At 42.3% G+C, this 24,780-nt stretch overlaps 1 long non-coding RNA gene across 1 annotated transcript in view; it reads left to right on the top strand.

The window, feature by feature from the left end:
- Nucleotides 1–2,098: 2,098 nt before the first annotated feature.
- LOC118566409 overlaps nucleotides 2,099–24,780 on the top strand; it is a 284,803-nt gene continuing 262,121 nt past the window's right edge. Inside the window, exon 1 of the long non-coding RNA XR_004932988.1 lies at nucleotides 2,099–2,265. This is a non-coding gene — a long non-coding RNA (uncharacterized LOC118566409). The remainder of the gene's footprint in view (nucleotides 2,266–24,780) is intronic.

The raw sequence follows: 24,780 nt of genomic DNA, 5'->3' as shown, positions 1-24,780 counted from the left end.
TTCCTACCATTCAAGGTGCGCCAGGGTTTTAAACATTTTTCATTAAACCGCTCCTGCCGTTTGCAGTCCTATATACGTAGAATGCCAGAACAGGAAGCCCCACCAGGAGGGACATATTTGGCTGTTGGAAAAGTTTCCAGTTTACCAGAAGCGTGTCTGCAAGGCAGCACAGCTGGCTCTACTGATCCCAGTTCAGCCTGAAGGACAAAAGGTTCTGCACAATAAGCTTAAAAACATAAACGCTCAACAGCCTGGCAGCGAGATTGAATGGGGAAGCGTCAGCGAACATCAACGTTGAAGTGTTTCTCAGCTGGTACTATATCTGGCCTAGTCAAAGTCTATATCTGGACTTTGACTAGGCCATTGTAACACGTGAATGAGGTTTAATTCAAACCGTCCCATTGAGGCTCTGGTTGTAGGTTTACAGTTTACAGGTCAAGCTAAAACTTAAGTCGTCTACAACCACTTACAGGTTTTCCATCCATTTACCTCTCAACCCTAAATAAAACCATCCCCACAGCATGATGCTGCCTTTACCATGCTTCACCAGAGGGATGGCTTGTTCAGGATGATGTGCAGTGTTACTATTCCTCCACACAGAGTATTTTTCATGTAGACCATAGAGTCATATTTTGGTCTAATGGTCTTCTTCCACATGTCTACTTTCCTCTACAGTTCAGCAGTCTGCAAACAGGACGCGCTGTGGATATTTTTCAGCAATGAATTTGCTCTTGCCGCTCTTCCCCATGGATCAGATTTGTGCCGTGCAAGAGAAGCCGTGGATCTCTGCAGCTCCTCCAGAGTTCTCTGATTAATGTTCTCCTGGTCAGTCCAGGTGGACGTCCATGTCCTGGTGGGTCTGTAGGTGGTCCATCCTCTCTCCAGGTCCAGATGATGGACTGATCAGAGCTCTGGGAGATGTTCAAACCTTTGGATATTATTACAGAACCTGATCCTGTTGGGTACCTTGGTCTTTAGGGTTCTGTTTTCTTGATCTGATGTTCTCTAAAGAACCTCTGAGACCAGAAAACAGAACATCAGCAGCTAGATTCAGATTGAATCACCCACAGCTGTAGTCTGGGTACTAATTCTGTCTGTAATTAGGTGGACTGGATTATATTTAGATGTTTTCATAGTAAAGGCTGAATAAAAATAAATGCACAACTTTCCAGATATTAATTTTATTTTTCTTCCTCTTCATGACCATCTGAGTCCCAATGCTTTGATGTCTGGGCTGGTTGTGACGATATGTGGACAAGCTGTGAGCGCTGTTGCAAGGCACCGTAGATATCGCCGTCTAAAGACATCTACACATCTCTTGTCTTAGATTATTTAGCGATTATTATTTTTTTTTGGATTCTATCTTAGACCGATAAAATGTGCCCCTGTTATAGATTGTGTTTTGAAATGTGCGCGTTAGCACCTTGATGGTATTTTTCCTCGGCTAAATTGCTGTGAGAATCTCATAGCAGCCCATGTCTGGTCCACTCTGACCATAAATGAGCTCAGGAGTGTTGTCTGATTATAGCTCGGTTAAATTAGATGAGATAAGTTAGCCCACATCTCCTCATCAGCCTTACGTGAGAGCTGACAAGCCCAATACATCTACGGCGGCTATGGTAATTGAGATGGGGAGGTGAGGAAGGGGAGGTGGGGGGGGGGGGGCTCCCTCTGTCTCCTCTTCCTCAGTACCTGTCATTGATGAGGAGCCAAGGAGAAGCTTCAGCTTGGAGCTGTCATCGGCCCTCTGAACATTTCTGCCTCTCTCTATCAACCCTCCCTCCTCCTCCTCTGTCTGTCTGTCTGTCTGTCTGCATGTGTGTGATCAGTGTGTGTGTGTATGTGTGTGTGTTGTGAGCTACAGCCAGTGAGCGAGTGTGTTGTGTTTCCGCAGGTTTCGGCTCTGGAGGTGTTCGAATTGGACCAGACGGACTGGGGATGCAGGCACCGCCGAGACTGACGCTCCCTCTCCCGGACTGACAGGCCAATCGCAAGCCACCGTTTGCCCTGCCTCCATCCACACTCCTCTCTCTCTCTCTCTCTTTCTGACTCTTCCTCCCTCCCTCCCTCCCTCCCGCCTCCTCCTCCTCCTCCTCCTCTCTCTCTTCAGTTCCATTCCTCAGCGCTCTGTTCGTGTATCCCCTCCTCCTCCTCCTCCTCACACCTTTTGGTCAGAAGAGGAAGAGGAAGCCCAGCCCAGGGAGAGATGCTGAGAGGATGAAACTCTGACACGCCGGCAGACCACAGGGAAACAAGAGCACAACTGTGAGTACAGCAGTCCTTTCACCTCTCACTCAGGCTTAACGCTGTCACACACACTTTGTGTCACACTCACACACGCACACACACACACACACACACACACGTGTGTGTCTGGCGCTTTCACTTCAAACACTCCACTGACTTCCCTCCACACGCTCACCATCCATCCTCTGCTCAAGTGTCTTTGTCTTTTCCAGGCAGGCAGAAATAGAAATCAAAGAACTGCATTTTTTTTTTCTCTCCTTCCCTCTCCTAATGTGTTCGCCGTGTTTATTTCTGGGTTTCTGCTGCCGAGCTGCAAAGCTTTGGCTCGTAGTTAAAAAAAATATAATAATAATAACCCAACACCAAGCATAAACAGTCCAGAAAAAGTCTGGCTTAATACTTTTCAGACTCTTCGGCTCAACGCTTCTGTTTAAAAGTGAGCCTTGCCGTTCGGGTCGCTCGGTGTTTGTGGCATTAAAATAGAAGGTCAGGTGAAAAATGTTTGTCGCCCCTGCCTCACGCCGGGAGCCGCTTCTGTCTGTGCGCCCCACATGTTGTTATTGGCAATAAAGGAATGTGCTTGTTTTCATCTCCCGTCTTAAACGTGTAAGCCGCTGTAACCAATAGATGTGTGAGGGGTGAGGAGAGAAGGGGCGTACTTTCTTCTCAATGGCATGAGCCCCCCCTGAGCCATCCCTGCTGCTTATTATTTAGCTCTCAGCCGGGGCTGGTGTGTGTATATATGTGTGTGTGTGAGGGTGTGAATGGTGGGGGGGTTGCATGGCAGGCTGATCTGCTCCGTTTGCGTCACACTATTTTCTGATTATGTTCCTGGTTCATCTCTGGCCGAGGCGATTTCCTATTTCCCCTCTCCCATTTGGAGAGCGGCTAGTATAATACGATGGGCGCTCCAGCACGCAGACAGCGGCTCTGTGCAGAGGAACACAGATTGCTTTCCCTCCGGAGAATTCCTCGGCTGTATTAAAGGCACCGGAGGGGCTGCTCGGCACTTGTCATCAGCTTGGCCGGCGATGCTGGCGGCGGGGGGAGAGAGAGAGACGCGGACGCGGCGCTTTAACGGCCGCACTCTGATTTAAAGAGCTCCCGTTGGCCCTAATGCCTCGGCTGCGTGGCTCCGGCCCCCACGCGTCCCCCGGTTATTGCATCCGTAAAAGCCCTGGATGGTGAGCAGCTCCTCGCTCGCCTGGGCGATCTGATGAGCAAATGTAGAAAACGAAAACGCATATATGTTAAACACCCGGCAGTCTATAAGATTTGTCGCTGAGCTATAAACTCCTGGAGTGAGAGATAAAGCATTTGCATTTTTATGATGCGGCTCAACTTGGATTGCATCTCCCCCCCCCCCCCACCCCCCCATCTATGTTTAAAAGTCAATCGCAAGCACTCTGAGGTTCGCCGTTTGCAATTACATGTCTTGTCGTGTCTAATTCTAATGATTTTCTGGCATGTTCTGCTGCCATAGGTGATATTTTTCGTGTTTTCCGAGTTGCTGAATCTAAATGAGGGATTGATTCGGGCCGTTAGAAACCTGCAGCGGCTCTCTGGACCCTGCAAGCCTCCAGTTGCGGACGGGTCATCAAAATTGAATGAAAAGGCCGAGATTGACATCCTGGTCTGCTCGGCCTTGGCAAGTTTTTCCCAGCCCTGGTGGTTCGTCGCTGGCAGACGCTCCATTAAATCAAGGTAAACAAGACAATTACGAATCGGGCCCTCCTCCAGTGGCTCCTGATCCTCACCCACAGGGGCCCGCTTGGAAGACAGGTGATCAGTCCAGCCTTTAAAGGCACACTCTGCACCAGAAACTTTGGATTTGCCCGGCCATCAAAAGTTGAGAAAATTGCAGTGAGGGGGAAGATTACAAAAGCTACATCACAAAAAAAAAGTAATTTAAACTCTCTCAATTAATGCAGCTCTCATTTCCGAGTTGCCTGTGGCCTTCATATGAAATGTACGTAATCTAAATGCAGAAAGCCTGTCTGCGTCTGACGGAGTCGCTGACCAATTTTAAATGGGGCTTTTCCTCGCTGTGTGTCATTGTGGCGAGATGTATTGAAAAAAGTTAATAGCCTTTTATGCAAGGAAACATATTTAATTACACATATCGTTCACTTGGAAGCGGGTACCCCAGAGGTGCAGTTAACTTTGCTCTGTGATCTGTGCGATTATTAGACGGCTTGTAAAAGCCAGATAAGCTACTGTCACACCATATTTACTTCCATCAGCTTGTGTGTTTATGCACTTATTGATTACATAGCTGGTAACCAGTCTCGACCATCAATACAGATCCCCACAGAGTGACGAGCGGATAGTCTTCCCACTCTCCCTGAAGGCTCAATTACACAGCATGCACAAGGAAACGGGCGGGGGTCGGCTTCTGACAAGGTCGAATTATATATGTCAGCTTTAAATCATTTATTCAGCCGTGTCTGAAAGTATAAAGGAAGACCCTTGCAGGGAGTCAATAAATGTTGCATGCAACAGCTTTTTAAACATTTTAATCAGATTTTGTTTCTGATTCAATTAGATCCTCTAGAAGCTGAGGTTCAGCGGCTCCTGGGTGTGTTTTCTTCATTTTCCTCTTGTTTTTGTTTTTTTTGTTTTTTTGCCCTGAGAATCTCCAACTTACTCATTGATATTGGAATCCACTAATTGCACATGTTGAATAATGAGGAATTGAGTTTTACTAATTTGATAACGTCTGGTTAGAGATGCACGCCCTCTTCTGACGCACGTGGAGCCGCTTCGGTTGAAAGTTGATGCTGCTTTTTAGCGCTCCGCGTTGTTTCCTGTTTCTATTGTTAGACAATGCATCCCAGAGCCTATTTAAGAAGGCTGTGAATGGCAACAATTCGCTGATGAAGGACGTGTGGTGCAAATATTTAAAACACTTTTCTCTCTCCCTGTCAAAGCGAAGCCGGAGGAAAGCGTCGATTTGATAGCAGTCTGAGAGGGATAGCCTTGCTTTACAAAAAGTATGCGAGAAAAAGTAATTGTAGGGTAGAAGACTTGGTGATAAAACACTGAGGAGTTGTAGTCTGAATCAAGATCCCTGTATTTTTTGGCAGATACACACACTTTTATGAAAAACTAAAGCCTTAGTTTCATCCTGGAAGCACAGCCACTGAGCTGGTTCAGTGTTTTTTCTCCCTGGCTGGTATTTGCTGTCCATCCACAGACTCAGATGGAGCTGTCAGAGACATCCGTGTGTAGTTAACGTAATGGAAATTCTCCTTCAGGTGCTTAAAACGATGAAAAAGGTGAGAACTCTGTCGTGGCTCAGGGAAGAACAGCCCGGTAGTTTAGAGGCAGTTCAGCTTGTCAGTAAGTCTAGGAGCGATCTATAAAAACGCAATCTTTAAACCTTTTAAAGTGGAAACATGGAGCTCTTTTGCCTCATGCCTGACTTGCTAAATATGGATCATATCATATATATATCAGGGTAAAGCAGGCCGTGTAAACCAAGGCGAGATCTGTCAGCTGGTAACTTTAAAAATAAAAACATTTCAATCTAATTTAAACTAAATTGTGTCCTGGTTGCAAACCAGACTAAAAAGTACTTTCCCTTAAAATAGTTCAAAACAAACGAAAAAATTTAAAAAATAATGTTAGAATATTTCATTTGAACCTTCATGTTATGCATTACAACAAAGTAAAAATACTAAATCAATTAAATGTTAAAAACTCAGTGCTGACCTGGTTTGGCACTGAAACACCAAAAAGGTGTTTCCTGGCATCGGTGTAATAAAAGCCATTAAAACAAGGCAACATTTAAATGACTGTAAAGCTGACAAAAGTATATATTTTTTTGAATTGGAAATACATTTGTTTGGAAAAGCCATGTGATTCTTTCCAGCTAGGACGTGTTCGGGACACAATAACTACGATCTCAGTCAGAATACAAAACGACTCAACCAGTTTACAGTTGTTATATTTCTATTACAAATACATGAAAATGCAACCTGGATCAGCTCTATACTGCTGCAAACTCAAGTGGGCTAATATATAAACACCAAATTTTACGTAATTTGTAAACGAGGTGGTGTGAGTCCACTCGGCTGCCGCCTTATTCAGAGGTCGCCACAGCAAATCTTTACAACCTGCGCACAGACATGAGTTTTTACGCTGGATGCCGTTCGTGATGCAACCAGGGCTCAAAACCGGGTACAGAAGGTGCAACTGCACTAAGAGATGTATAAAATAAACCGCTGAAATCATTTCTTTAGCATCCAAACAAAAGTGTGGAGTAATTCCATTCAGAAAATTCTTCCCCACAATAGTTTTGGGGACCGCTCCATTACGAGCGACGGGGACACAAAAGAAACATGGATCATGGTACCCACTCATTTTGCTTCACGTACCATCAACACTGGCTGTTGTTGCATTAATGTGGTGTGGAGTGCTTTAGGAAGTGTCTTCATCTCTTGTGGCTTATAACATTAAAGGAAGACCAACACCTGAAAATCTAAGCCTGGATGAGAGTGGAGGAAAAGGTTTGGCAGGAACAGCTACAGCCGTGGCGAACAGCTTCTAGGCGCCTCTTGACGGGCCGAACTGTTGGGTAACCTGCGTCTGGTGAGCAGGGAAGACGGGGAAATGGGCCGAAGATGTTCGTCGTGTCATCTGTAAACGAGTCTATAGAGGTTTGGTTTTGAACGTGGCCCAATGAGAAAGCAGACAGAAAGTGCATCATCATCCCGGCTGTACATTCGCATTCAGCAGAGCAAATACAAATGTTTCTACAGCGTCTTCACTCACCCTGACTCTGTGTCTGTTATTACAAGCTTTCCTCTGGTTTTTCTAGTCATGAAACTGGACCAGACCGTGGCTGCTTGGTTACTTACGACGGTTTACTCTGATTCTGATGTTGCTTTAGTCCCTCCTGATGAATCCACACGTCGCGTCTCATCACGCAGGCATACTACTCCTCAGAGCGCTCCTGTGCATGAAATCGTGTCAGGCTCTTTGCAGATTGACACAGCTTTTGTCAAAAAATAGACCGGGTGCATATTTTTAGCGCACTGTGTTGCACTAAAAATATATTTTTATTTGTCAGCAGCGCGCTAATCGGCGAGTTTTGAGGTAGAGGGGGCCTGCCTGAGCTCACAATGAGCACAACGGCAGCGGCAGAATAACACAGGCTGCCTTTCTCCGCCGGATGATTTTAGCCACTTGAAGCTTTGCTCTTGTCAGCACCACGGACAGCGCCGCTTGCTCTTGATTTCTGGTTTTGACATGTCCCACCCTGCGAGTTGTCAGAATAGCTTCTTATGCCTTGTTATATATGAAGCGCCGTCCGTGTTGTTGAGCCTTTAATTGGCACTCGGCCGCGTCGAGGCGGAGATGTGGAGCCATCCTGTTGACCACATGTCACTCCTGATGGTTTCCACCGTGAAGGAAAACATTCGGACTCAAACTAAACCAACCAGGTGTGAATCCTGTTGGCGTGGATGCTTCTTTAAATCTGTCCTTGATTTAAATGTTTTAATGAAAATCAACACATTGAAAACGTTTCAGGAAACTTTAGCCATTTAATTTCAAACTTTACACCCTGCTGTTGCATTTGTGGACCACAAACTATTCTATTTGTCACAATTTGTGCTTCTTCCATGTAAGCTAATAATGTATTTGATTATTAATTGAAGTACAACATATAGCAAATATTTTACTTCGATTTATTTCAGTGTATTGAAAATGTTCTAGTTTAAAAACAAAAGTCATCTTGGGATGCAACGGCAAAAGCAAAAAGGTCCAAAAAGGTTCACATGCAATTTATTTCCAAGTTAGTCGTCTGCCTCCTACAAGCTTAATTGTATTTGAAATCAAACAGAAGTTGCAGGTTTAGTACATTTAATTTAAACCAGTTATAATCCGGTTAATAAGCTAGCCCCAGTATATTTAAGAAAGGCCAGTTTGTATAAAAGTATATATTTTTTTAAAGGAGGCCATTGGACTGTATGAGATATTTACCCTAAGCAAGCACAGTGTGACAGTGGAGAGGAAAGACTCCTTTTTAAAAGAAAGAGAACGACAGCAGAACCAGAACCAGGATAGACAGTCATCAGTTAGATGTGTGTGGGGCTGAGAGGACAGCAATGGGTTCACAACATGCTTTTTATGACAAAACCAACCCCCCCCCCCCAACCACAGCTTCAGCCTCGTTTAAACAGCAAGCTAATTTATTAATCTTCACCAAGTGTTTTTGTTGCATTTAAAAGAATGAGTAAAAGATTTAAAAAACGTGACACACGACTTGTGTCTCTCCAAGGACGCAAATTTAACTAACAATACATTTCTTAGACCTGTCTGCCTCCAGAATTACTGGATTTTAATTTTTTTTTTAATTTAACTGAAGCTGTAGAAAAACACAAAACTAATCCCCAAAAAATGTAAATATTCTTTACATTATAAAGAAAAAAACTGTAAAAGCAGCATAAAAAGCTAAGGACCCCCAGCAGTCATTTAGGGTCTGACTCTAACGGTCTCTGCTACACAGGCCCAGATCATCACTCCTCCACCACCGTGCCTAACTGCTGGTATCTGCTGTGTTTGGTCTGCTGCACAGATCCTAGTTTGGATCGTGAACAGCACATCTCTGCTTTTCTCTCATCTGTCCTTTTTTTCAGAGACAGCTTTGCAGAACAAAGCCCTGCAGCTAAATTATCACAGAGAGAAGAAGTTTTCTCCTTCTGAACGCCCCATCACCTACTTTAGTGTTTAACTTTCTGACTGAGGCCCGTAGAGTCTGGTGTTTGGTAATTTCTCGGAGTGCTGCACGCATACATCTGCATGGATGTCCACTCGTGGGAGAGCACTTTCCTCTCGGAAACGACTCGTCTCCCTCCAGAATGATGGACTTCAAAGACTTTGGAAATAACCCTATAAGCCCCCACAGATTGATGGGCAGAAAAGCAGTTTCTCTGCTGCTGATGCCTGTCCTTCCTGGCATAATGTGGACGCTTCAGAGCAGCAGACTATCAGAGCTGCGCCTCCTATGTGAGGCGGACACTTTTGCTGATGACTAGTAATCAAGTAGGTTTGATAAAAGCCAGATCCTACAGAGTCAACAGGCATGCACATGGTGGTTCACGCACAGCTTCTCCATCTTTATGTTTTGTTTAAGAAATAATATTGGTGTGAAATCTGTCTCATCATCTTGTGCAGTTTAGGTTTTATTTAAGTAGTTTTACAACTTGATAAAGACTGGATTGTTTTATTTTCTCTCTCTCTCTCTCTCTCTCTCTCTCTCTCTCTCTCTCTCTCTCTCTCTCTCTCTTTGTGTATATATATATATATATATATATATATATATATATATATATATATATATATATATATATATATATATATATATATATATATATATATATAAATGAGGTTTACTTTCTTTACTTCATAGCATAGCTGTACTGTATGTCTTATACTAATGCAAAATAACTTGGGTCAAAAGACCGACGAAGAAAGGAAGAGAAGCATTTATAACTTATATTTATACCTGCTTTTGTTTTCTTCTATTAACTGCTTTGAACTGTGTTCATTTCACCTCCACGCTGTGGGTCTGAATCCCAAAGACAGAAATATGAAACCAGGGCAAATAAACCAAAACTGTTTCCATGTTTTGTTATCATCAAAGGCCAAGAAGGGAAATGTGTTTTTGTAAATTACCTTGTTAAGGTCCTACAGCCAAATTCTCCTGCGGGCCGTGTTTATTTTGCTGGTTTTATTAGAAACTTTATAGCAGCCCTGGATCGGCTTTGGCCATTCGGTCTCCATTTAATCAGTCTGTAGCCCCAGCATTAACCTTCAATTCCTCTCTGTCATTCTCCGCAGGGTCACACAAAGTATCATCAAATATTTATAAAATATTAATAACTGCCTTTAGGAAGGAAAAAGAGAACATAAATAAATCTGCTCCGCAAAGCATTCGATTAAGAAGTCCATTCCATGTAATAAATGGGTGAAGGGGAGCTATAAGGGCAGCCGTGGAACAAAAGGGGCGCGACAATTGAGTCAGCGAAGGAGAAGCCGTGGAATAAAAGCAGCTAGCAGCTTCTTCTTTTTTTTTTTTTTTTTTTTGGTCGGGGAGAGGACCGTTCTTTCTGTACAGTCTCCAGTTGTACATTAAACGTGCTGTGTTTGTTCTGGGAGCTAATGCGAGCCTGGGAGAAATCGTTGTTGTGGATGGCTTGAGCATCCACCGTCCCCAGGGGTGTAGAAGAAGTGGAGGAGGGATGGGGGTGTGGATGTGGGGGTAGGGGGGGAGGGGGGGGTCTCCTACATCGACACATTCCAAACAGACTAATGCAGACACCCACACACGTGCGCACACACGTGTACACGGAGCTGTTTAGCATGGAGGCTGATTGAGGCAGGGCCCAACATTAATTATCTGTTTCTCAGCTGAGGTCTGGTGACAGTGATTAGAGCGAGGGGTTTTTTGGAGAGTGGTGCACAGGCGGTCTAATGAGGAAAACTGGCCTCTCTATAGAGCTCTCCAGGCACACTTGATCTGCTTTGTGGTTCAGCAAGTGTGCGTGTGTGTGTGTGTTTGTGTGTGTGTGCGTGTTTGTGTGTGTGTGTGTGCGCGTGCGTGTGCGTGGGTGTGACTGTAGCTCCTCCAGGCGCGCTGCTGGGAGAGAAACACTCTGAATCTGAGGTTTAGCAGCTGATGTAATACTTGAGACATTACCGAAGCAGGAAACAAAATCTCTTTTTTCCGATTCCTGACGTGAGGTTGTCCTGTTTTTCCTCTTCAATGGTCAAGACACTTTTCGGCTTTTCGGAGGTTGCGGCGGGGCGATGTTGTGACTCAAGCGTCGCATCGCTGACCTTTTGGCGTGTGGCAGACAGTCGTTCACGCTGAGCCTGGTTCTGGTCCTGCTGGAGGGTTCTTCCTGTGGATGGGGAGTTTTCTTCTCCACTGTCACTACATGCATGCTCAGCATGAGAGATTGCTGCAAATGTAACTTTTAAATCGACTGTCAGGAGGAAAGATTGCTGCAGGAGGGGGGATTGCCTTAGAGTCAGGGGCTCAATGTGATTGACATTTTTTTTTATCAATTTGAATTAAAACATAAACTTGACTGCATTGTTGAATTATTAGGATCAAATAAGAAAACCAAACAAACTAACTGAACTAGGAAAACTAAAAACATATATATATATATATCTTTTTTAGTGTCTTGAAATGACATTTGTTATATAAATAAACTGAATTAACCTTTAAAGACTCTGTGCTCTCCTTCCTACTTCAGTTAGCAAGTGACACTTTATAATTTACCCTAAGTGAACCCTATCTTCAGCCATAGGAACAAAATAATAACCTAATTTATCAACAATATAGTGTGTTTTGCTGACCTTGTGAACCTTTGTTGTTACTAGGGTCATTGTTTAGGTGGGGCGACGGTGGCACAGAGGTTAGGGGGTTCGTCTTGCAATTGGCGGGTTGCCGGTTCAATCCCCTGCTCTGGCTGTCTCTGTCGTTGTGTCCTTGGGCAAGACACTTCACCCGCATTGCCTGCTGGCGGTGGTCAGAGGGCCTGGTGGCGCCGTTGTATGGCAGCCTCGCCTCTGTCAGCCTGCTCAGGGCAGCTGTAGCTACTAACATAGCTCACCACCGTCAGGGTGTGAATGGGTGAACGACTGAACTGTAGTGTAAAGCGCTTTGGAGGTCGTCAAGACTAGTTAAAAGCACTATACAAGTACAAGTCATTTACCATTAGGCCTGTTTACACTACCCTTTTTTAACCAAGCTGAGACCAGTCCGAGCTCGGTAACCGAGATAACTTTTGTGTGTAAATGGTCAGCAGACATAACCGAACCGCGCTAGACATAACCGGACCGCGCTAACTGCAGACCAGTTCCTGAGCAGGTCTTGGACTGTTTTTTTTATTCCAGGTAATCTGATAAAGAACGCATGAGCAGACTGCGTCATCCCCTTACAGTCAACTGACTTTCTGCGTTTTTTCTGGCGTGTCTGGCTGCACGTCCCGATTCACACTCCATTCAATTTCAGACATTCTTAATAATACTAGCTTCCTTACCGTGCCACACGTTTTCCAGAGATGATTCTGCTTAGCAGTGTGATGAACCTCAGCGTCTGTTGTTGTTTCCTGCGTCTGTAAATCCTTATTAGATGTTTGTTTGTCTTATCCACGTCCCAAAAGCCGACTCTATGTCTAACCATAACATCCTGAATGTTACGGGCGCCGCCATTTTGATTTGCTCGGTCCCGCTTTCAATCCCAGAGAGCAGTAGTACCGCAGATTGTCACTAGGAGGCGAGGAGCAACCAAGGAACCGGGATAGTGTGGTGTGTAAACGGTCGTCTCGGCTTGGTTAAGTGATCCAAGCTCAGACTGGTCTCGGCTCGGTTTAACAGGGGTAGTGTAAATGGGGCTATTGTTTGAATGCTTCATCTGCACAAACTCTCTCAGATGTCTTGGAACATGTCTAAATTAGATGTTCTAATAGCTCCCCCCCTTTCAACTGGCTACTTTAGTCATACCAACAGCCACTACTGATTGGTAAAACAAGCCCACATCATGATGCTGCCTCCCCCGTTCGCAGCCATTTAGCTGCCTACCAAACATTCCTGACCCTCTCAGAAAAATGCTTCTCTGCACAGACGTGCCTAGCCCCACTTCTCCGTGGTCTGTATCCTTGGAACTACAGTCCTACCTTTTAAACAAGATGCAGCACGTCTTTGTCCAATATGTCCCAGTGAAGGAAGGTCCGTGCATAACGGGGGACTATCCCAGAGCTGCACGGCACAACTGTGGCTCCTTAAATACGCACATTTATTCAAGGCAGTTTTTTCTCTGAACGTCTAACATTATAGTGGCGCGGAGGAAGTTGGTGACAGTTCTAGAAGCTTTGTAAGAAGCTGTGAGGCAAAAGGAGACAAGTCAGCCCATTCTGTCTTCATTTTAGGATATTTTCAAGCATCAACAATCCTGATTGTCATTACATGTTACCATAATAAAAGACAGACAGCGGCTCAGGATGACTAGACATAATCTTACCAAAATCTTTTTCTTTTGGTTTGTTTCTGGAATCAGTTGCTTTGTCGTGTGCAGAAGGAGCCCTACAATGAAAATCAACGCTTTTAAATGACCAGATTCCCTTTTATGAGCTGAAAAACACATTTGGCACATTGTTGGCACATTTGACTTATTTGTGCCAAAATCACTGGTCTGTCTGGCACACTGCCCCCTAACACCTTGGTGGAACAAAGACGGTTCAGCCGATTCAGTTCATATTTGCTGCAGTTGAAGTCGAGATGTGGATCTCTAAATTTTATCTATATTTTCATGGTGTTTTGCGATGTAGATTTTGAAAAAACATTTAGATGATGCTGTTTAATCACTTATAAATTAGACATAATGGCATTTGGAATAGTGGTTCCACTGGAAAAATAAATATTATTGTGTGGCGTTTCTGCATTTAGGGCCAGTGGGGCCTGGCACCACCAGATGGCGCTGTAGAATAATATTGTAAAAAAGACAGATTCGCTTACCAATAAAATTCTGTTAGAAACATTTGTGTCTATATATCTAAGTCTGCTAGAAAACTGACAAGCTCAGTGGGTTAATATTGGGGCCGGCCCGCCATTGTTGTTTAAATAATGAACATCTGAATTAGCAGTGAGCATGCCCAACACATTCAGTAGACCGCCGAGGGGGGGGTGATTGTCCAATCAAAATACTGGAATTAGACACATTGCCAGATAGTGTGCGACCATCTAGTGTTGGTTGTCCTTGTTGGCTTATTGAAGAATAGATATGAATCTTCAATAAATGAACGATATGAGTGAGCATTTGTTTGTAATTTTATGTACACAAATTACCGTATTTTCCGGACTATAAGTCGCACAAGCCATAAAATGCATAATAAATAAGAAAAAACATACATAATTCGCACTGGTGTAGAAGTCGCATTGTTGGGGGAAATGTATTTGATAATATACAACATCAAGAACAGACATGTCATCTTGAAAGGCAATTTTAAATAAAAATAGAACGGAGGCAACAACAGGCTGAATAATCGTACGGTTCTTACGCTACATGACACAACTGAGAAAGTGCCTGGTATGTTAACATGACATATTAAAAGCTATTCAGATAACTATAGCATAAATAACATGCGAAGAAGTTAACAAAAGCGCCCGTGTCACTCCAAATAACTAAAATCCAGTGAAATCTTCATCCTCTGTGTCACTTTCAAATAACTCCGTTAACTCCACTTCCGCTTCTACGTCGCTTACGTCTGATTCAACGCAGGCCTAGAGCGCCCTCTTGCGGTTTGGAGTGAAAATAACAGGTGTAATGATATACCGGTAAAAATGTGTAATAATTTCACACATAAGTCACACCCCCGGCCAAACTATGAAAAAAACTGCGACTTATAGTCCGGAAAATACGATAAATTACATTTAGCTTATGTAAAATGGCATTTCCAGTGTGTTGGTTTATTTATCTGTTTCATTTACCATTGATCAAAGTCAGGTTGCGTGCATCACAAAAAAAAAAAAAAAATATTAGTTGCTGCTAATTAGGTATTGAGTTTTTCTGCCCCACTTAACTCATAGTGCCAGAGACGCCACTGATATTCTTTAATGCCTTACCTTCACACAGATACCAAAAGTTTGCATTTACACTTTACAGCCATGGAGCTGTACCTGAATTATATCATGTATGTAATTCCAGGCGGTAATTGATCCTAAACCCTTTGGATCAAGCAAAGAAATAATGTAAGAAATAACTTCCTGGGCCTTTGTTTCTCAGTGATCAGGTTCTATATAACTGATGTTAACCGAAAACAAACCAGATGCTGAAAATGTAAAGGTTACATTACAACCAAGTAATAAGTTAAGGGTATACACACTTTTAAACCACATTATTGTAGCCTTGTCATTTCTCAGCTTTTTATTTCAATTATATCAGTTAAATTGTTACGAGATAAATATCATAGTATGTGTGTATATACATGTATATCAACAGACGTGTGCAGGCTTTTGAGATCACCAGTAGGTCTTTAATCAGGTTAAGTTTTGTCTTTTGATGATCTCTCCCTCAATAATTAACTGACTGTTGATGAGAAATAGAAATATTGTTTCTTATATTAGTGTTTCATGTTCATCATATTTTCTTGAGCTGTTATTATGGTCCTCTACAAACATTAGTAAACTCTTACATGTATTCTTTCAATAATTCATCATACTAAAAAATAAAATTAAACCATTCCTCCTTTTAATTACATTTGATGACATTCTGGGCACGTAGGGTTTATGTTTCAGTTGGATTTACCTTGATTGAGGTTAGGAGGGTGGTTTTATGTTTTTAAAGCAGCGGATATTTACTGCAGCAGGGTGGACCGGTCTGCGTCCTGTGGAGTCGGTTTGGAAAGAGAAACGAGCTCCTTTCCATGCAAACAAATTATAAATCACCGTGTTGGCTGTGCCAGTGCTGTGGAGCAGCGGCACATTTCTGTTGAGCTCAAAACAAAAGATGCAAGATGAGAGGTTTAAGAATCAGACTGTAAAACTCAGGAGGTCGAGGGTGTTGTCGCCTAAACCTGCAGAAAATGCATCCAGGTTTTATATGTAAAACAGAGTTTTCTTTAATCTGAACATGACAGGGTTTAAAACTGCTCAGACATTTCCAGCAGCAGGAGCGGCAGATTGCATGGCTTGAAATAGTAGTTTTCTTTCACTAAAAGCACTGGTCCAGCACATCAGCTCTCCAGTATCGTCGACTAAATCACATTTGTGTAAATGCCAATGTTGGTGTGCACCTGACTGATAGATTTCTGCCAGCGCCAGGTTGGCTTTAGGCAAAGGCCTACACGTCATTTTCCACACCATTTTGTCCCAAAGTCGATTACTTTGCCTCTGCAGCTATGGCCGCCTCAGAATTGAACCACACATTTAGCTCGCAAGCTGCCAATAAAAGTCAGAGAGCCCGGCTTCCATCAGCGTAATGATATTTCGGCCTCTGTATTAGTTCAGCACTGTTCTCCCCAGCACTTTCTGCTCAATTAAAGATGGTCCATATTTAAATACAGAGAGAATCAGAGGGCTGGCCCGGCCCGTGTGCATTCACATGTGCTGTCAAACGCTGAAATGATGAAGTTTGAAATGGACTTTTTTTTTTTTTTTTTTTTTAAAGGAGCTGCTCGCTCCACACCTTTCGCGTTTGAACAAGGGGAGCCGTTCATTTCCTCGCTGTGATTTTTTTTTTCTTCAACGTCACTGATGTAGATTAACTTTTTGCAAAGGTACGGTAAGTAAGTGAAATGTGAAATAATTCATCAAAAGGCAGCCATGTAAGAAATGTGATTTTTTTTTTTTTTCTTTCTTTCTTTTTTTCCCCCCACTGGCGGAAAGTCTTGCAGACCATTACCACAAACAGAGGGAGTAGATTAAAGGTGGGGCTCCGGCTCTCTCTCCCTCTGTCTATGCCAAAGTGTATGAACAGCACATTTCCAAGCAAAACTGCCTGGCAGGGCAGAGGAAATAAACTTCAGCTCATGTCAGCTCCTGTGCCTTCATGCACTGGAACTTCTGTTGTCTTCCTTTCCCAGACTACTTGGGCTCCATGTAGCCCGAGCTGTCATTTCCCATAAATCCCTTGGAGGAGGCGTCCGTCAGAGCTGCCAGCTCCCCAGTGTGGACCACCTGTAACGTGGGAGCGAAGTGACAGTTGTGCTGGGACAGTCCTGTCAAAGTGACACACGGTGCAGAGACTGGTTCCTCTGAGGCCATGGTTCTCAACCCGTGGTACGCGGGCCGCTGGTGGTACGCCACCATCCTTTAGTGGAGACATGGACACTTATTCAAGGCCCGAGTATCAACGGGCAAACTCCAACATTTGGGTTAAGAGACTATCTGAAATGAAAAGTGTGTTAAGTGGTAATTCGACATATAAGTTCAAATATGCTACTGAGAGTGAAATAATAAATTAGCAAGGCATGGCAAATATTATTATTCAGCTGTAAGGACTACTGTTATCAGCAGCTGCTAGAACCTAAGAATATACAAGTTTATGTTTTGGCTAATTAATGTTTAATTTTGAAAGCTTTTGGACAAATAAGCAATTAATTTTAGAAGTATTTTTAGGACTTTAAATTTGGTGGGGCAGCTGGTGGGACAAGGCGGAACCCTAACCCTACCTCTATCCCCCCTTAGGTCTTCCACTTGCTATATCATCCTATTGTAATCATGCACTTGTAATTTAATCCTTTTTGAGTCAGAATAGCAACTCTATTTTTGGAATAATTAAGCTCATCTTATGATAACTCCACAACAGTCATGGGTAAACATGAAAATTACCTGCTCACCCCCGATTACATTGATATTTTGGCTCCAACTGTTTACCACTAGATATCAAGCAGGTGGTTCAAATGCATGTTTTATCCTTTTAACGGCTTTGAAGCCTGTAGCCCAGAATAGTTGATTTTCACTACTGCAGTCAAGAAACATGTAAATAAAGGATAACATTTAACAAATTAAGCACAAGGCAGCTGAGAATACAGCTGGACATTGATGACGTTGCATTTTGAATATTAATCTCATGCATCAATGCATAGCACAACATTCATCTGAGGAGAAATGAATGATGGCACATTAATGCCTCGGTGGTCTGGCTGTTGACTCGTATATTGGTATTGAATGCGTATCAGACCTATCTTTTTCCTCCCGCTTTGGTTTGTCTCTTTATTTAACTCTAAGATCTCAATGGCTATATAATGCTGGTGTTTCTAAGCTAGGAATGTTTTTTAATGAGGGTCACAACAACAGCTCATCCACTATTCCTGCATAAAAGATAGTTGTAGAAAAAAGGCTTGTGATATCCTATTTTATGGTGTTAAAATGGCTTTTTTTGTAAAAAACAAACATAAAAATCTATTGTCTGTCTACAGCCATAGACAGTGACAAGGATTATGATAATGCTGTTTCAGCTATCACTACCTTATTTAGAGGTTATAATTACAAGTTAACAGACTCGCTCTTGTTTTCATTGATTTAGATTACTCTGAATTGTCAAAACTACTTCAGTGCTAGAAAATATATTTGAAAGAGCACAAACAAATACATATTGTTTATTTTTTTACCTGCTCCACAAAGTATGGGCTCACAATGTCTAATTGAAACAAATTAGAGAGATTTTCTGAAGGTAAGGGATGTGTAAATTATTGTAGATCCAAAACTTAAAAAGGTTTTGCATATTTTCCGTTTTAAAAGTTGGTGATCTCTTTGGGGCTCTATTGAAAAATATTTAAATTGTTTGAAAAATACTTGCTGAATTTAGACCCACGTTTAATAAATGAATTAAAAGCAGATATTGATGCACCAACGTCTTCATTTGAGTAAAAACCATTGGATCCATGTGGTCCTATTTGTTATGAAATTAAAGAGATTGTATTTTTTTTATTTAACCTTTATTTAACCAGGAAGTCCCTTGAGATTAAGATCTCTTTTTCGAGGGAGACCTGGCCAAGACGGCACACCAGTTAAAATACAAACAGAAGTACAACATAGATAAAATCTCACATAGAGGAAAAGACAGGTCACATAGGGCAGTTACATTTTTCAATTACATGACATTTTAACATGGCTTTAAATTCATTCAATGGGATTAGATCATTTAAATGGAGCAAGTTTTGTAAATTATTCCAAGACCATGGAGCAAAGTAAGAGAAGGATTTCTTCCCTAGCTCAGTAAAAACCATTGGAACCTGGTAAGAGCGCCACCTGGTGGAACGGAGATGAAAGTGACTGGAATTTAGCTTGAGGAGATTACATAAATATGCCGGCAGTTTACCCAACATGGCCTTGTATAAAAAAATATACAAATGAAGTTGTCTACGTAGACTTAGTGATGGCCAACCTACCAGTTCATACAGCGTACAATGATGAGTACGGGAATAAGAATTCGTTAAGAAGCGCAGAGCACTATGGTACACAGAATCTAATAGGTGGAGAGTACTAGAGCAGCATGCATGTAGACAACATCACCATAGTCTAAAACACTTAAAAAGGTAGCCTGTACAAGTGTTTTTCTTAAAACAGGTTTTATTTCTAAAATAAAACCCCAACCGTAGTTTCAGCTTTTTTACAAGTTTCTCAACATGAACTTTGAAAGAAAGTTTGTTGTCCAGCCAAAAACCTAAATACTTATATGAAGAAACATTTTCAATTAAGTCTCCATTTAATGTGTTAATAGTTATATTATCTGGGGATTGGGAACGAGCCCTTGAAAAAGTCATAAATTTGGTTTTCTTAGTATTTAGCACTAACTTAAGGCCATGTAGAGAAACTTGAAGCTGCTGAAAGGCCAACTGAAGGTCATGCATGGCTTGGTTCAGTGAAGAGGCAACTGAATAAATCACAGTGTCATCTGCATAAAGATGCAGTTTAGCAGTTTGCATGTCCTTTCCAATGTTATTTATGAATATAGAAAATAAGAGGGGGGCTAAAATCGAACCTTGAGGAACACCCATAGAAATTTCTAAAAAGTCTGATTTAAGACTATCTATAGAAACACATTGTGTTCGCTCTGTAAGATAGTTTTTGAACCAAGTAATAGCTGGGTTTCCTATACCAATAAAAAGTGTTATTATTAAAAGAGGAACTTTTTTGTTGTCCATGACCTTTTAAATTGTAATATTTTGCCTTAATTCAAAACAAATAGTTTCCATCTGCGTCAATCACCTGTGCCGGTTGAATGATTCTTGAACTGCAGTTGATGGCCGCACAAAATCAGTCCAGGGGCCACGTATGGCCCCCACGCCACAAATTGGACACCCTGGTTTTTCTGTGTCGGAAAAAACATATTTTTTAAGGATGGATGGAAAGATCTAATTAAAAATTATTCATGTTTCAGCCAAGATTTATGTGTTTTCTGGCCTTGTAGGCTGAGCTCTGAGATAAAGCTGGACCCGTTCAGAACCAGAACCCGGAGCGGTTCAACTGCATGCGGCGTTCCCTCCAACTGGACGGTATTTAATGGAGAACATTTGAGACATTTAAGTGCATGACCAGGAAACAATGGCGTCTTGCTCAGTCCCATTAAAGTCTAGGTTGGACCCGTTTGAAAGAAAATATGCAAAAATAATGCGGAAATGTAATTATAGTTGAATTAAATTTGCATCTTGTTGTTTTGGAGTAGACTGAGAGCAGAGAGCAGCCTTAAGCCACACCCTTCAAACAAACACGCATGATAAGAAACTTGGATCTTTGCTTTTGGAATCAGAAACTCACCTGCTGTGTTGATAGCTTTCATGCTGAAGAAAAAGTTTAAGGCCTTTTCTCCACAAACGGACTCTGAGTCGCTTCATTATGTTTTATTTAATTAGAATATCTTCAGCAGCTTCCATTCTTCTGCAAGTTTAGGTAAACATCCTTTAAATGACATATTCTGGGTGTATAAATATTAGCTTAAGCAACTCGGTCCTATTATTTTGTATTTACGTCCGTGTCCGTCAGCCTCGACACTTTAACCAGTCACCGCGTTGAAAGAAATTGACAGAGCACACAAGGCCAAAGTATCTGTCAAACGGCATTCCCCCAGAACTAATTATTTCATTATTATGTTTGTAAATGTCGCATAAAAGTGCTTGTGAGGTGGAAACAGGGAAGTGTATGTTTTTTTTTTTCCCCCCCGTTTTTTTTATCTGGTTCAGCTGTCAGCACACGTGCTCCATCATCGGCGCTGCAGGAAATTAGAAAGGCGAAACGTTTGACAGCACAATTTCACAAAACACATCCACGCCATCATTTCATTTTCTCTCCACCGTTTTTTTTTTCTTCATTTATTTATTTCATTATTGTCTTTTGAAACACAAACAGGGTCCTTTTTTAGATAAATTATCCCTGTTGCTGTGTCCAGCTTTGTCGTGGCCTTTGAAGAGACTTAACTGGGGCCGATTAGCTCGCTGCACAGGCAGGGCATCACCCTGGAAGTTCAAGAAGAGATGATGTAGGCCAAAAACGCTCAGGTTTATCAGCCGATGGATCGATTTTGATAGGAAGGATCTGAATCTCCATCGGCCGGTTCAGACCGTGGCGTGCCGCTCCGAGTTGCTCCTCTGAGTCTTGACCAAAGCGGCAGAAAGTCATCAGCTTCCGTTCCGCCGAGGCAGTTGTAAATCAGCGATGTCAGTGGCTGACTGCTGCTTATCTCCCACATATCGATCAGAGGACTGCGCTGGGGGGACCAAAGCGCTGCGGCCAATCAATGGGGGGCATTTCACTCTCCTTGAACATCTGCTTTTTGATCTTGGTCGCTGATTGGTCGGGCCGGTTCTGGTACCGTGGGCTGTTTTGTGTCTGCTCGGCGCTATAGAAAAGGAGTGGGAGGAGAGTGATGAACACTTTGGTGTTGGCGGCGCGCTGTGCTTTTTCGCCGATGTGCATGGCATATGTGCGAGAGTCCTGTTGTGTTCTCCCTCTGCTGCCAAGAACCCACGGATCTCGCTTAGAGGTTTGGTTTGAATTTGCGCTTTAATTTCAGGACACAATCATTATATCACAAAGATTTGGAGAGCATTAAAAAAAAGGGAAAAAGGCTCGTCCACTACAGAAGTTTCCCTGGATTATCTCCAGTGCCTTTGCACCTGAAAAAACTGTGGAAAAATAAATGCATAATTTACCCATATGATTATCTGACTATATTGGCATATTCACCTGAAATGATGAGTGCAGTCATGGGGAAGTTTACTCCATGATTTAGGAGCTGTAGCAGCAATGAGTCTCTGTCAATCTTCTTTCCAAAGTTGCTTCAGTTCGCTGGGTCTTGACTTTGACTAGGCCGTCACAGTGCCTTGGTTACTTTCTTTTCTGCCACTCTGTTGTAGATTTTCTGCCCTGTATAGACGAGCCAGGGGTTTGACTCATTGGTCAAATCAGGTGCAACTGTATTACGAGTCCAGATCATAAAGCTGATAAGCTGCGTATGGTTTTCTTCATGTGTTCTTTGTTATCCTATATGTAATTTCCCTCTGGGTTTATTAAAGTATTTCTGATTCTGATCCTCTACCCAAAAGGACAACTTTAACATGTCATATGCTAACTAAAGTGTATCGGCTCTTAGATCATTTTTCTGTACGCTCTGACTTTGGGTTACATTTGCTGACGTCCACTCCTGGGAAGACTGAAAACTGTCATAATCTTTTCCACTTGTTTTTGTTATTTCTTACAGAAGACTTGAAATACTTTGGAAATTGTCTTATAGCCCTTCCCAAATCAACACGACTGTATCCTCAATTGCAAAAATTAGTGCTATTCACTTTTATTTCAGTCATTAAGACACAAGCTCAAACGTAATAGTCTTTCAAGCAAAGATAATTTTTTTTTTTAAATGCTACCGCTTTGACAAGTCAAGAGAATGAAAACTTGGGAAAATTGAGGTTTATTTTTTGTTAGCATTAAAACCATCAGCTCAGGTCAGAGTTTGTCTTCTTGTTGCTTTTCTAAATAAATATCATGGTGCTAATTAGTGGAACTTAAAAAAAAAAAAAAAAAGAAAATCTATAATCAGTGTTAGGTTGGCTCTGAGGTCTAACTAAGGCAACGACCGTGTCCTCAGAGTTTAGATTTTTTTATTCTGGGGCCTCACTGGCATATGCATACGTGACCTAAAGTTCAAACAAGCTCTTATTTTCTAAGAGTAGGCACGCAACATTATTTCATTCTTCTAAGATTTTACCAAAGTAATTAAGTCAGAACCTCATAATGTCCCATTTTCATACACAAACCATCAGATCTGGCACTAACATCACTCAGCTCTGCTTAAACAAGGTGTGATTCTGGGCTCAGAGTCTCTTTTGTACAAAAATTGAACTCCAATGCATCTCAAGCTAAAAAGTAAGATTAGAAATCATTAATTATAGTGTTTTCACAAATGTAATCATGAGTTACCAAATCATAATTTGTTTTGAGGAATTTACAATCAGTTAGATTCTGTTTTGACTGCAAGTATTTTAGACTTTTAGTTTCAGTTAACCTTCTTCCTACCAGTTGTGTCAAACGCTGTCATACAAACATCTGGAAGTAGTTCTGAGTTTTCTTCAGCGCTTATCAAGCCTGATGAAGTCAAGCGGACTCCAACATCTCGATATGGTGCCATCTCTCTGAAAGGAAATACAGTGAATGCATTAATTAGAAAATGCACTCGTTAACATGTAGGAAATAGATTTTACTGTAAAAGAGATTGACAGCGTCAGGAGCTTCAACTGAAAATTGGAGAAATGGTTTGCCGCTCTGAGGCTGTGGAAATTATTATGCTACACGGTTCCTTAGACTTAATATTCATAAACAATATTTGGTAAAGTTTATGAATACTGAAAAGATAGAACATATAAATGTGTCACATCCCCCCTCGAGCTGTTCTTTTTATGTCGTTTGGGAAGCTTTAATTAAAAAGTGAAACATTACTCAAAAAGATCAAGTTACAGCACGTTCTGAAAGAAATGTCATGAACTTTTTATTCATTTTTAAAATTGTGAGTCCTCTAAAAACAAAAAACAAATACAAAATAATTGTTGTCTTAATGCCAAAAAGAGCCCAACAGATTTTATGTTCACAAGTGGAGCCTTACTGCTTTCACCATAGTGCTCTGCTTGATTTATATATGCAAGAAGTTTTATTAGATTTTATGCTGGGACTATTTCATGTTCAATGGACACTGAAACGGGAAGGTAGAAGAGGAAAAAAGGAGAGAAACAGATGAGACAAAATGCTAAAAGGGAGAAAAGGTGAAAAAAGGAGAGGAAATGGAGAGAGCAATATAACATCCTCTGAGTCTGCTTCTACACCTGCAAAGAGAGATATAAAAAGAACAGCAAAACCAGCCGATAAAGTTTTACAGGTACAAACATCCAACAACTTGATATCATCACTGAAGAATATACAGTATTAAATAATACAAAATGTATAAAGTGACTGCCGAAGATAATAATAGGGGTTTTCTGTATAGAAGTGAATCTGTAAGTACCTGAATCCAAATACCTGTAGATGTTTGTTTCTGTAAGGTTTATCCATAAGAAAAATGCTCAAAAGTGGTTGTGAGGAGCCAAAGACCCCCATAGCACCTAGGCAGACTCCAGGGGAACCAGAACCTCAGATGCCCAAAGGGAGCCCCAGAGCAAAGCTGCCCAAGAGGGGCAACACAGGGAAAGCTGCCGCCCCAACCCAGGGAAGAGCAGAGAGGAGTTCCAGGAAACCCCTAACAGCCACAATGCTGAAGCCCCCTTGGAGCTGTGGGGACGAGCCTGTGGGCCCCGCCGGCAGCCAGCTTCGCCGGAGCAGATCCAGCCATGGGCCCAGAGATCCCAAGGCCCAGGGGCGGCCCGCGACCCGCCGGGGGCCCCAACAGAGTCACGGAGGCCCAGGCCCCATGATGCAGCCGCAAGGAGTGAGCCCGAGCACCCAGCCCCGGACACCGAGGACCACCAACTCACCAGCAGGTCAAGGCGCTAGCCAATGGAGGGGAGCAGGACTGGGCGATTGGCACCA

Source organism: Fundulus heteroclitus, chromosome 16, assembly GCF_011125445.2.
Source record: "Fundulus heteroclitus isolate FHET01 chromosome 16, MU-UCD_Fhet_4.1, whole genome shotgun sequence".
In the NCBI taxonomy this organism is placed as follows: Eukaryota; Metazoa; Chordata; class Actinopteri; order Cyprinodontiformes; family Fundulidae; genus Fundulus; species Fundulus heteroclitus.
The sequence above is the reverse complement of the archived record's forward strand: the minus strand, read 5'-3'. Positions and strand labels throughout refer to the sequence as shown.